Source organism: Fukomys damarensis, unplaced genomic scaffold, assembly GCF_012274545.1.
Source record: "Fukomys damarensis isolate Sample0158 unplaced genomic scaffold, DMR_v1.0_HiC HiC_scaffold_16, whole genome shotgun sequence".
Taxonomy (NCBI): domain Eukaryota; kingdom Metazoa; phylum Chordata; class Mammalia; order Rodentia; family Bathyergidae; genus Fukomys; species Fukomys damarensis.
In genome coordinates this window covers 118,066,045-118,079,464 of record NW_022900928.1, presented here as the reverse complement: position 1 = coordinate 118,079,464, position 13,420 = coordinate 118,066,045, and positions in this window count along the sequence as shown.

The window sequence follows — 13,420 nt, the reverse complement described above, 5'->3', positions numbered from 1 at the left end:
ACACCCACTTCCGCTCGCCGCCCGGACGCGAGGCCCCGCGGCTCCATTTCCGCTCCGACCCCACGTGCACGCGCACGCAGGCGCCTGGGGGAACGGAGGCCGAATTTGCTCATGCGTGGTGCATCCGCCCCGCCTCTCACATCCAAACCCCTGGAGTGATTCTTCCTGCGAGCTGTCTTTTCCTAGGTTTCTCCACCGTCCAGCTATTCCCTCCGGCTGTCCCACCGGCCCAGCTCCGCCCTTCCTGTCTTGTCATTTCACAGACTCCACCAGAGCTCATCCTAATCATCTCCCAGCGGTATTCTTTGCTTCTAGCTTGTTTGTGGATGCCTCTTCCTCATTCCAAACTCATGGCTCTGAGTTTTTGCTCTGTGCTAGGGATACAGTGGTTAAGGACCTGCCCTCCCAGGGTTTATAGTCTGATGAAACAAATTCTCAGTTATATAATTATGTATTGTTAAAGGGGAATGAAGGAAAGGAATGAGAGGTCACCTAGTTTAGTAGGCAACCTAAAAGCGCCTACCTGGATTCCTATTACATCTCCATTTCTGTGCCCGGGGAGCTGCCTCCCGTTCTCCCAAACATGATACTCACCTTCCAGTACTTCTGCTAAGGGACATTCCCACCTACTTAACTGCCAGCGGAATCTGAACTCTTGTTCTAGATCTGCAACTAAATTTGCGCCTTGTTTTCAATTTCTGCCTTCTAGAGAGAGAGTATAACTTGTGTCCCTTCCACATGCAATTAAATAATTTATTTTTTGCTTAGTTTCTGCGGGGGGCATGCAATTCTGTCACTAATACCCAGATAGATATTCCTTTAAAACTGGTATTTTTTTAGAGTTGCAACTTCCTTTTTATTTTTTATTTCTTTGTTTTGTTTGTTTTTTTGAGACAGGGTCTCACTATGTAGTTGTGACTGACCTGAAACTCACTGTGTAGCCCAGGCTGGTCTCGAACTCACAGTGATCCTCCTGCCTCAGCCTCCTGAGTGCTGGGATTACAGGTGTGCGCCACCTCTTTTTCTTCTCTTTGAAACAGGGTCTCACTATGCAGTCTAGGTAGGCCTTGAACTATGTAACCCAGGCTGGCCTGGAATTTGTGGCAATCCTATCTCAGTCTTGTCTAGGCCTGGGATTATAGGCTTGCACCACCACAACTGTCTTTATTTCTTGATACTTCCCAACGGAGCCACTCTCAATGTAAAGAAAGACAGATTTCCTTAAGTGCATGATAAGGTATACCTTCTTTAATATCTAACAATGGTAAATTAATCTAGACACTAACCCATGACACCAGACCTAGGGAAATCTGACTATACCCATCAAAGCTAAACTGCCTCACTGGCCTTTACTTGTATGCTTTGGGGTGACTTTAAAAATCACCAGTTTTAGAGTTGTATAGCTAAGAAGTATTTTATCAGAACCATACTAGCTTTGCTATCTGTGACACCCCTGATGTATGAGTCAGGATAGTAATGGTCCCAGTCATGGTGGCACAAGCCTGCAATCACAGCAGTTGGGAAGCTAAGGCAGGAGGATTAAGAGTTCTGGTACAGAGAACACCACATGGACAGATGACAAACCAACTCTTGGGCCCTTAATCTGTTACTCATTAAAAGCATGATTTGTGTTTTCTTGAGGCACTTTGGAACTTAAAAGTTTCTCTTTCTTTTCCTTCTAAAGATCACGACTATTCACTTGGGCCTACAGATGCCCAATAGGAAACTAAACGTTGAGCAAAGCTTGACCTTCATTTTATAAAACTCTGGGTCACATCCTTCTTAGCTCTGCATTTGAGCAAGTTAGTCATTTAGGGAATGTCTAAAATTTAGCCAAACAAGTTTTATTAGTTCTGAATTTATCTAGCTTATCTCATCACCCTTCAAGACTGCGGGGCTCTGGGAGCAATTCACATGAATTCTCCCTTCTTGTCCAGAGTAGCTGTTTGTCATCTCTCATTTCCTCCTTCCCTGTCATCAAATAAATTGTCTTAAAAACAAACAAACAAACAAACAGGACATGAGGATAAGAAATTTTCAGGTACATTTAGCCTGTGCTCAAAAGTCTCATTTCCTTAACCTTCAGTCATCTTGGATTCATTAGCGCCTCACTTGACTGCCCCTAGCCAAAATGCTTATCTCATGGGAACAGAATTGCCTCTCATGTCCTGAGGATTCTTCTGGAACTACAAAACTAAGACTGAGATCATGATTTACCAGACCCTAGCCCACCACAGCACCCCATAAAACTGGTCTCTGGTTTTTTTTTTTGTGTGTGTGTATGGGTCAGTCTGATCACCTTCATCAGAGTGTGTCCCCTCCAGCTGCTCAAGCTGGAGTATTTTCCTTACTTTCTTTTACTTTCCTTTGTTAAGGAGCCAGCTTGATCTTTGTCAGTTCCTCCGGCTAATGTCCCTTACCATTTTCTCTTGCAATTAAAACTTTCACTTATAAATTCATACTGTTGTTTTAGTTTTAATTTGTATTATCACTAAAGCAAGGACTTCTGCTAGCCAGGGACTCTTCCGGGCCAGCCTGGGCTATATAGAGAAACCCTGTCTTCACAAATAAAGGAATAAACAAACGCAAAGCAGTAATGGTTGCCTATTTTGCTTTTCAGGAACTTGGAGGCAAACTTTGCCTAGCTCAGATCAGTTGAAGCCTTGGATCCCTTCCCTTGGGTTTGCTAGTGTGCCATGGGTGACATTGGAGGGGCTCTGAGCCCTCTTCTTTCAGAAGACACCTAAACCTGCCAGTTTCAGGACATGCATCCTGTGGAGAGCCATGAAGTTTGATTTCACAAGAGCAGACCACTGGTTCCTGCAGTCACCTCTCCCTGTGCCTTAGGCCACTCTGCTTCTTTATTCCATCAGTTGCCCAAATCCTATCCTCAGAGACTTACTCATCTATGTCCATGTTTTGCTGCATCATGAAAACATGTTTTTCCCCCATATAGGTCATCTGAGTGATTGGTTTGTCATGTGATGAGCAAACATGAACCTGGTTCAATCACAACCACAAATTTTGTATATCACCACATGAAGTAGAGGCACATTCCACAGTACAACTGTTTGGAGTGAAAAATTACCTTAATTATATAATCTGACACTAATGTTTCTTTCATAGATGATCTTAAAGTAACAGAAAATTGGAAGCAAAGGAGTGTGTGCATATGTGCACATACGTGTGTGTGTGTGTGTGTGTGTGTGTGTATGATTTAAGAACCCTTGACCCTTATCTACTGATTCTACATCAGTTTCCCCTGCTTTCCTTGCCCCAGGAAAGAGGAGAGGCTGTAGATAAGGCTTCAGGATGGTGTGGAGACTCTCCCCAAATTTTCTGCCAAATTTTAATATTAGTGCTTTTGAAATATATATATATATCTAACAATAAAAATATACATATATAGCTAACTATAAAAAAAATCCCAGTTTCCTGGCCTATTCTTCAGAGGCAGTATCCTCAGCTCTGACATTTACCATTAGCTGGGGATTTAGCTCAGCAGTGCCATGCCTGCCTGGCAAGCTGAAGGTCCTGAGTTCAATTCCCAGTACCAAAAATCATCATCATCGACAACAACAACAAAATGACATTTACCTTTATCTCTCTCTCTCTCTCTCTCTATATATATATATGTATCTATATATAGATATATATGTATGTGTGTGTATATCTATATCTATCTATCTATCTATCTATCTATCTATCTATCTATCTATATCTATCTATCTATCTATCTATCTATCTATATTTGTTTTGATTTTTTGAGACAGGGTCTCACTATGTATTTGAGGCTGACCTGGAACTCACTATGTAACCCAGGCTGGTCTTGAGCTCACAGTGATCCTCCTGCCTCAGCCTTCTGAGTGCTGAGCCACCACACCTGGCTTACCTTTGTATTTCTTTTTTTGTTGTTTTTTTTGCTACCAGGGATCGAATTCGGGTCCTTGCGCTTGCGAGGCAGGCCACCAAACCACTGAGCTAAATACCCGGCCAACCTTTATATTTCTAAAGAAGTGTTTGTATCATTATTTCTGGTTTTTAAAAAATTAAGTATTAAAATTCCTGCTGTGAAAAATACAAATTTGACTGTCACTTCTGATGCCTAGTTAAATAACAATTTTTTGGCTAATTGTCTATATGCAAATGTTGTTTACTGATAGGCCAAGATGTGTACTATGATCATGTCTTTTGGTTTATACAGCCCTTCATTTTTCTTAGGTTTAATTATTGCTTTTTCTCTTATTTGCCCTTTTTTACAAATATATTTGCAGTTGTCTCTCTACCCTATGCCTATTAAAAAGTCTAGCAATATTTTCCATATGTCTTGGAGCCTTCATTTCTCCTATTTTTCACTTTTTTTTTTTTTTTTTTTTGTTTTTTTTAAGACAGGATCTCACAATGTAGTTGAGTCTGACCTGGAACTCACTATGTAGCCCAGGCTGGTCTCGAACTCCCAGCGATCCTCCTGCCTCAGCCTCCCGAGTGCTGGGATTACAGGTGTGCATCACCATGCCCGGCCATTTCTCCTGTTTTAATCTGACTGCTCTTTAGATTTGCTGTACAATTTTCATTCTGGGATTTTCCTTCATTGCTGTCCTGGGCCAGTTTTGCCCATTTCCTGATCCTGTTTCTTCCTTTTTCTTGGTTGACTTCCTAGTTTTGCTTAAGTATCTCCTTTAGTAATTTCCCAAGAAAGGGAAACAGAAGATCTATGTTGTTAGTATACTTGCATATTTGAAATATCTTTTTGTTTTTTGGTACTGGGGATTGAATTCAGGACCTTGTGCTTGCAAGGCAGGCATGGTGCTGCTGAGCTAAATCCCACTTGAAATCTCTTAATTATATTGTGGCACTTGATTGATAGTCATGCTGGGTACACAAATTTGGCAAGGATTTCTTTTGTCTTTCTACCTCCCCCTTCTTTTATCTCTTTTCTCTTATTATTTGTCTTTTATTTTGCTCTTTATATTTTTGCTTTCTCATTTAAGATAAATTATGTGATATATGTTTGTGTGTCTGGTTTATTTCACTTAACATTATGGTCTTAAAAAGCCAGGCATGGTGCCTCATGCCTTTAATCCCAGCACTTGGGAGGCTGAGGCAGGAGGATCCCTGTGAGTTCAAGACCAGCCTGGGCTACATAGTGAGTTCCAGGTCAGTCTCAACTACATATAGAGACCCTGTCTCAAAAAACAAAACAAAACAAAAAAAATTATGGTCTCAAGGGACATCCATTTTCCCATAAATGATTTCAAGTTTATTCTTTATGGAAGAGTAGTTCTCCATTGTGTAGAAATACCACATTTTCTTTCTTTCTTTCTTTCTTTTTTTTTTTTTTGGTACTGGAGATTGAACTCGGGTCTTTGCACTTGTGAGGCAGGTGGCGGAACTACTGAGCTAAATCCCCAGGCCCCACATTTTCTTCTTCCATTCATGTGACATACACAGGATTTCCAAGATTTAGCTATTATGAATATTATCTCTGTAAATATGAGTTTGCATGAATCTCTATAATATGATGTCTTTAACTCTTTCAGAGAGATACCTAGAAGGGGAATCGCTGAATTCAATGAAATTTCTTGTTTTAGTTTTCTGAGAAATCTCCATACTGATTTTCACAGTGGTTGTACTAGTTTACACTCCCACCGACACTGAATAAGAGCTTCTTTTCTCCCCAAAGACTTGCCAGCATTTGTTGTTACCGATTTCTTTTTTCTCTTCCTCCCTCCCTCCTTCCCTTTCTCCCTCTCTCTCTCTTCTTTCTTTCTTGCTTTCTGAAAGGATCTCCCTGTGATGTACTTCAGGCTGGTCTTGAACTTACTATGTAGCCCAAATTGGCCTCCAACTTGCAGTGATCCCCCTGCCTCAGGCTCCCAAGTGCTCTTGATATCTGATTTTTTTTTTTTGGTTTTTTGAGACTCACTTTGTAGTTGAGACTGACCTGGAACTCACTATGTAGCCCAGGCTGGTCTCGACTCACAGTGATCCTCCTGCCTCAGCCTCCTGAGTGCTGGGATTACAGGCGTGCGCCACCACGTCCAGCCTAATGCAAGTGGTTTTAATGTCGGTAAAAAACACAGATTGGCAAAATGGATCCTGAAACAAAATCCATCAGAATGCTATATACAAGAAATACATTTAACCCAAAAAGAAATTAGACTAAAAATCAAAGAGTGTAGCACAATATTCCATGTAACAGGAACCCTAAAAACAAGCAGTAGTTCCTATCTTATTTTTAAGCTAAGTGAACTTTAAGCCAAAACTGATCAGAAGAGGCAAACAAGGTCACTACATATTGGTTAAGGGAATGATCCAATAGGAGGAGATAATAATGAGAAACATATGCACCAAACACCAACACACCCAACTTCATAACTACTGGATATAAAAGATTAGATAAACATCGACAAAATTATAGGGAGGGACTTCAATATCCCACTGTCTCAAATAGACAAATCAGCTAGACAAAAATTAATAAAAATATAAGAACTGAGCCAAACCTTTGAACAAATGGACTTTAACAGATATCTACAGAGTGTTGCACCCATCAACCAAAAAATAAAAATTCTTCTCGGCAGCCTATATAACTTTCTCAAAATAGACCACTTACTAGCCAATAAAGAATATTTAATGAAATACAAAAGAATCTAAACTACACCATGCATGTTACCAGATCACAGCAAAATGAAACTAGAAATCAATGCCAAAAGAAACCATAGAAATTATGCAAACATATAGAAATTCAACAGTACAAAATAATCCATGGGTCACAGAAGAAACGAAGGAAGAAATGAAACAGTTCCTTGAATCAAATGCTAATACCAGCAAATCATAACAGAATCTGTGGGACACAATGAAGACAGTCCTAAGAAGGGACTTTATATTTGTAATATCCATATGAGAAAAACAGAGCAATTCCAAATAAATAACCTAATGATGCACCTCAAGGTCCTAGAAAAACAAGAACAATCCCAATGTGAAGCTAGCACAAGGAAGAAACTTATAAAGATCAGAGCAGAAATTTTTTTCTTTTTATTGAGTTTATTGGTACAATCTAGGTATACAATACAGTTACATTCATTATTGGGATCCTGTACCTTTAAATGATAGGTCTTGATTCTTATTTTTTCCCTTGTTTCTGCCCTCCCTTCACCCCTCCTCCCCTCTCCATTTACAAACACTTTATTTCCATTTTTTCAATTTCTCATATTTTTTTCCTCTCCCTTATTCCCTTTCCCCCACCCTTCCCACTTTCCCTACACCTTTAGCCCTTTACTTCCTATTTCACATTATTAATTATCTCATTAGGATCCTGTGTATTATTATAGTGTTTCACACCAGAGAAACTATTCGGTATTTCAGTTAAAGAAATCTCTGTATGAACATTAAAAATAGGGAATCCTAAAATAAAACTAAAAAGGAAAGTAAAAGAGAAAAGGTAGTGATGTAAGATTAAAATACTCCTTAATTCTGAAGATGAAAATGGTCCCTGAACATATTTAAATTGCTTCTTGCTGATCAGAGCAATTAATGAAATTAATGAAATTAAGACTAAGAAATACAAGAAATCAATGAATTAAAAAGCTGATTCTCTGAAAGAATAAACAAAATAAGCAAACCCATAGTCATTCTCACAAAAAAGAGAGAATAAAGAAAACAATTGGTGCAACTAGAAATTAAAAATGTAAAATCACAACAGATACCACCAAAATCTAGAAGGCAATTAGTAACTTATAGCTCAATAAATTGGAAAATTCAGAAGAAATAGGTTCCTAGATATATGTGAATTACTGAAACTGAAACAAGAAGATTAGAAACCCCAAATAATCCCATAACAAGAAACAAAATTGAAGCAGTAATAAAAGCATTATCAACTAAGAAAAGCCCAAGACTATGGATTTGCTGCTGAATTCTATCTATGAGAACTTCAGGGAATACTTAATGCCAATACTCTGCAAATTCTGTAAGGAAATAGAAAGGGAAACAGTACTTTTGAAGTCATTCCTGAAAGCTAGCATTACCTTGATTCCCAAAGCAGAAAAAGACCCAATTAAAAAGTAGAACTGGTGAACAGAAGGCAACAAATCATTAAAAAGATCATACATACATCATGTCGAAGTTAGCTTCATCTCAGGAATGGGAAGATGGTTCAACATATGCAAGTGAATAAATGTAATCCAGCACATTAAGAGAAGCAAGGACAAAAATCACATCATCACCTCAATAGATGCAGAAAAAGTCTTTGACCAAATCCAATATCCATTCATGATAAAAACAAAACAAAAAACACCTCTGAAGAAAATAGGTGTGGAAGAACATTATCTCAATCTGATAGGAGTCATTTATGATAAATCTTTTGCCAACATCAAATTAAATGGGGAAAAGCTGAATGTTTTCCCTCTAAAATGAGGAAAAAGACAAGGATATCCATCATCACCACTCCTGTTCAATATACTACTCAAAACATTAACTAGAGAAATAAGGCAAAATAAAGAAATAAAAGGAAAAGGATAAGAAAATATAGAAGTCAAATTATTCTTATTTTCAGACAACACAATTCTTTGTGTAGAAGATCCAAAAAAACTCACCAAATAATAATAATAATCAAATTTAGTAGTGTAGCAGGATACAAAATCAACACATAAAAATTGATAGCATTCTTATACACCAATAAACTCATTGAAAAAGAAAATTAGGGGAACAACGCCTTTCACAATAGCATCAAGAAAAGTTGAATACTTAGGAATTAACCTAACCAAGGAAATGAAAGATCTCTACAATGAAAACTATAGTACTCTGAAAAAGGAGATTTAAGAGGGTGTCAGAAAATTGAAAGATATCCTGTTTCCAGATAGATAAAAACAATATAGTCAAAATGGCCATACTTGCTATTATGGCTTATATTTAGATGTCCCTTCAAAACCTCATAGGTGGGACTTTCGGAAGTGACTGGATCATGGGTGTGTGATATTGAACTAGGCCACTGGTTGGTTTAACATAGCTCTTGGTGTGGGTGATGGATTTACTGTGTTTTGATGGCACCAACAAATAAACTCGTAGCCTGGATGTAATAAATAAAAGGGAAAGAAGGAAAGCCCTGCTACTGTCTGGCTACCATGCCATGTTTCTCCTCTGCCATGTTGACCTGCCTGGGAACCTGTTGACTATGGACTGAAACCTCTATAAACTGTGAGCTAAAGCAATACATGCCTCCTTTAACTCATGGGTGTTGGGTATTTTGTCCCAAAAATGAGAAGGTAATTCTGAATGGAAACAGTGAAATCACAACAGATCCAGCAGAAATCTAGAAGACAATCAATACTTACTTCAAGTAACTGTACTCAAATAAAAAGGAGAACACAAATGGAATGGACAGATTTCTAGATATATATGAATTACCAAAGTTGAACGAAGAAGACAGAAAAATTCTAAACACCCTAATTACAATCAGTGAAATTGAAAATGTAATTAAAAATTTATCAACAAAGAAAAGCCCATGTCCGGATGGCTTCACTGTTGAATTCTGCAAGATATTTAGAGAAGAACTATTGCCCCTACTCTTTACATTTTTTAATGAAATTAAAAGGGAAGTAATACTTCCAAATTCATTCTTGGAAGCAAGTGTTACTTTGATTCCAAAACTAGGAAAAGATCCAACAAAAAAAGAGAACTACAGTCCAATCTCCTTGATGAACATAGATACAAAAATCCTGAATAAGATACTGGCAAACAGAATACAGAGGGTCATCAACATCATACACCCTGACCAAATCAGATTTATCCTGGGGATGCAAGGATGGCTCAACATACATAAATCAATAAATGTAATACACTATATGAATAAAGTCAAAGACAAAAAACATATGATCATCTCAATAGATGCAGAAAAAACTTTCCACAAATTCAACACCCATTCATGATAAAAACCCTACAGAAAAATTGAAATAGATGGTTTTTATCTCAGTCTGATCAAGGCTATATATGAAAAACAAATAGCCAACATCATATTGAGTGGTCAAAAACCAAAAATCTTTATGCTAAAATCAGGAACAAGACAAGGATGTACACTATCACCATTCCTGTTCAATATAGTTTTGGAATCATTAGCCACAGCAATTAGACAAGAGAAAGAAATAAAAGAAATAAAGATAGGAAAGGAAGAAGTTAAACTGTTATTATTTGCTGATGATATGATATTCTATATAGAAGGCCCCAAAGACTCTGCCAATAGACTTCTAGACTTAATTGACAGATTCAGTACCTGGATACAAGATAAACACTCAAAAATCAATAGCCTTCTTGTACACAAATAACAGACCCACTGAGAGTGAAATTAGGAAAGCAATCCCTTTCACAATAGCATCCCCCCCAAAAAAGTGAAATATCTAGGAATCAGTGTAACAAAGGAAACAAAAGACCTCTACATTGAGCACTAGAACACTCTGAAAAAGATACTGAAGAGGATATAAGAAAATGGAAAGATATCCCTTGTTCCTGGGTAGGAAGAATCAATATAGTGAAAATGGCCATACTACCAAAACTGCTATACAGATTCAGTGCAATCCCTATTGAAATCACAACAGTATATTTCACAGAACTAGAAAAAAGAATCCAAAAATTCATTTGGAACAAGAAGAGACCTAGAATAGCAAAAGCAATTCTAGGCATCAGAGACATGGCAGCGGGTATCACGATCCCCAATTTGAAACTATACTACAAAGCCACTGTGATAAAAACAGCATGGTACTGGCAAAGAAACAGATCCAAGGATCAGAGGAACAGAGTATAAGATGCAGAAACAACTCCTGACATACTCAACTACCACATATTTGACAAAGAAGCTAGCCATCTTCACTGGAGGAAAAATAGCCTCTTTGATAAATGGTGTTGGAAAAAATGGATTTCAACTTGTTAAAGATTAAAACTAGACTCGAATCTTTCACTATGCACTAAACTAAAATCCAAGTGGATTAAAGATATAAATATTAAACTTGCTGGAAGATAAGTTAGGTAGAACTCTTGAAGATATTGGCTTTGGAAAAGACTTTATGATCAAATCCTCAGCAGTACAGGAACTAGCACAAAGAATCAACAATTGGGATCTCGTCTTTTTAAAAAGCTTCTGCACTGACAGAGAAATTACCAGCAGAGCTAAGAGACAACCGACAATGTGGGAAAAAATTTTCACTAACTGTTCCTCAGACAAAGGTCTACTATCTCGAACATATAAAGAACTAAAAAAAAAAAAAAAAAACAGATCTCCCCCAAATATAAAGACCCAATTCATAAATGGGATCTGAAATGAACAGACATTTCTCAGACAAAGAAGTAAAAGCAGCAAATAAACATGAAAAAATGTTCAACATCACTGGTCATTCAAGAGATACAGATGAAAACAACACTGAGATTCCATCTCACCCCAGAAAGAATGGCTGCTATCAAGAAATCACACAATAACAAATGATGGCAGGTTTGTAGGGAGATAGGGGCCCTTCTTCATTGATGGTGGGAGTATAGACTGGTGCAACCACTGTGGAAATCAATATGGAGATACCTCAAACAACTAGGATTAGAAGTCCCATTTGACCCAACTATTCCTCTGCTGGGTATCTTCCAAAAGAATGAAAATAATCATACCATAGAGATATATGCTCACCCATGTTTATAGCAGCACAGTTTGGAAACTTGGAAACAGCCCAATTTCTCATTAACTGGAGAAGATGTGGGTTTTTTTTAAAAAAAATAAAGTGGAATACTACTCAGCAAAGCAGGAAGCATCACACTTCCAGACTTCAAGTTATAGTACAAAGCCACAGAGATAAAAACAGCATGGTATTGGCAAACAAAACAAAACTAAAACAAAAAACCAGACATGTGAATCAATGGAACAGAATAGAGGATGCAGAAACAACACCAAGCACATTTAGCTATCTGATCTTTGACAAAGAGGCTAAAAACATATGCTGGAGGAAAGATAGCCTCTTCAGCAAATGGTGTTGGGAAAAGTGTCTATCCACATGCAAAAGATTGAATCTAGAGCCATATCTTTCACCATGTACTAAACTTAAATCAAAATGGATCAAATATCTTAATGTTAAAACAGAAACACTTAGGGCCAGGGATTTAGCTCAGTCATTTCACCACCTGCCTCGCAAGTGCAAGGTCCTGAGTTCAATCCCCGGTACAACAGAAACACTTAACTTGCTGGAAGATGAAATAGGTAAAATTTTTGAAATCATAGGCATGAGCAAGGACTTTCTGAACAGAATCCCAATTGCACAAGAAATAATGCCAAGAATTAAATTAAATAGCTTCTGTGCTTGGTGCTATTTAAGAGCTTAACACATGTCACCTCATTGAATTCCTGTGACAACTCTAAGAAGTAGGTACTTCTATTAGTTCATTCTTTAGGTTATACTGAGAGACTAAAAAGTGTTTCCAAGGTCCTATGGGGCTAATTGTTGAGGTGGAACTACAAATTCATCCTCTTGGCCAGTATATAATACTGTTATTCAGGACTGAAGAGAATTGTTCTGTATTTTAGTGTTAAGTATGATAAAATCAGATTGTAAAAAACTAGACTTGTGTCTATACATTTAATAATGAACAGATTCTTCAGCAAACCTTCATTCTATTAAATGACCAATATAAGGAAAATGATTTTTCTTAAATAGTCAGATTCTTTTCCTTGTGGCACTGGGGGATTGAACCTGAGCCTTTTGCATGCTAAGCAGGTACTGTAGCACTGAACTACATCCTCATACTGTGTCTTTCCTTTCCCTTCCATTTATTCTCTTCTCTCCTCTCTTCTCTTCTCCCCTCCCTTCCTTTCTTCCTCTACTCTTTTTGGCTCCCTTCTTCCTCTCCTCTCTCTCTTCCTCCTCTCTCCCTCCCCTCCCTCTCTCCCTCCCTCTCTCCCTTTTCTCTCTCTCTTCACAAAAAATTTTGAGAGAGTCTTGTTGAATTGCCCAGGTTTGAACTTGTGCTGGTATTATTGGCAAGTATCACTGCACCTAGCTTCCATTCACATTTTAAACAAGTTTTATTTATTTATTTATTTTTAAATGTTCCACATCACCGGTCATTTGAGAGATGCAGATGAAAACAACACTGAGGCTTCACTTCACCCCAGAAAGAATGTTCTCTATCAAGAAACCAACCAATAACAGATGCTGGTGGGGCTGTGGGGAGAAAGGAACCCTTCTCCATCGTTGGTGGGAGTGCAGACTGGTGCAGCCACTGTGTCACTGGTGATCTCATTGTCTGCACCAGAAGTGCAATCAAAATAACAGGCAGCCTTGCCCTCCTGAGGGCTCTTTCTAAATCCAGGATTGCAACTCTCTCTGCCTACAGAGAGGGGAGTCTCTGTAATTCCTGTGGCCCAACCAATAACAGATTGGTGGGGCTGTGGGGAGAA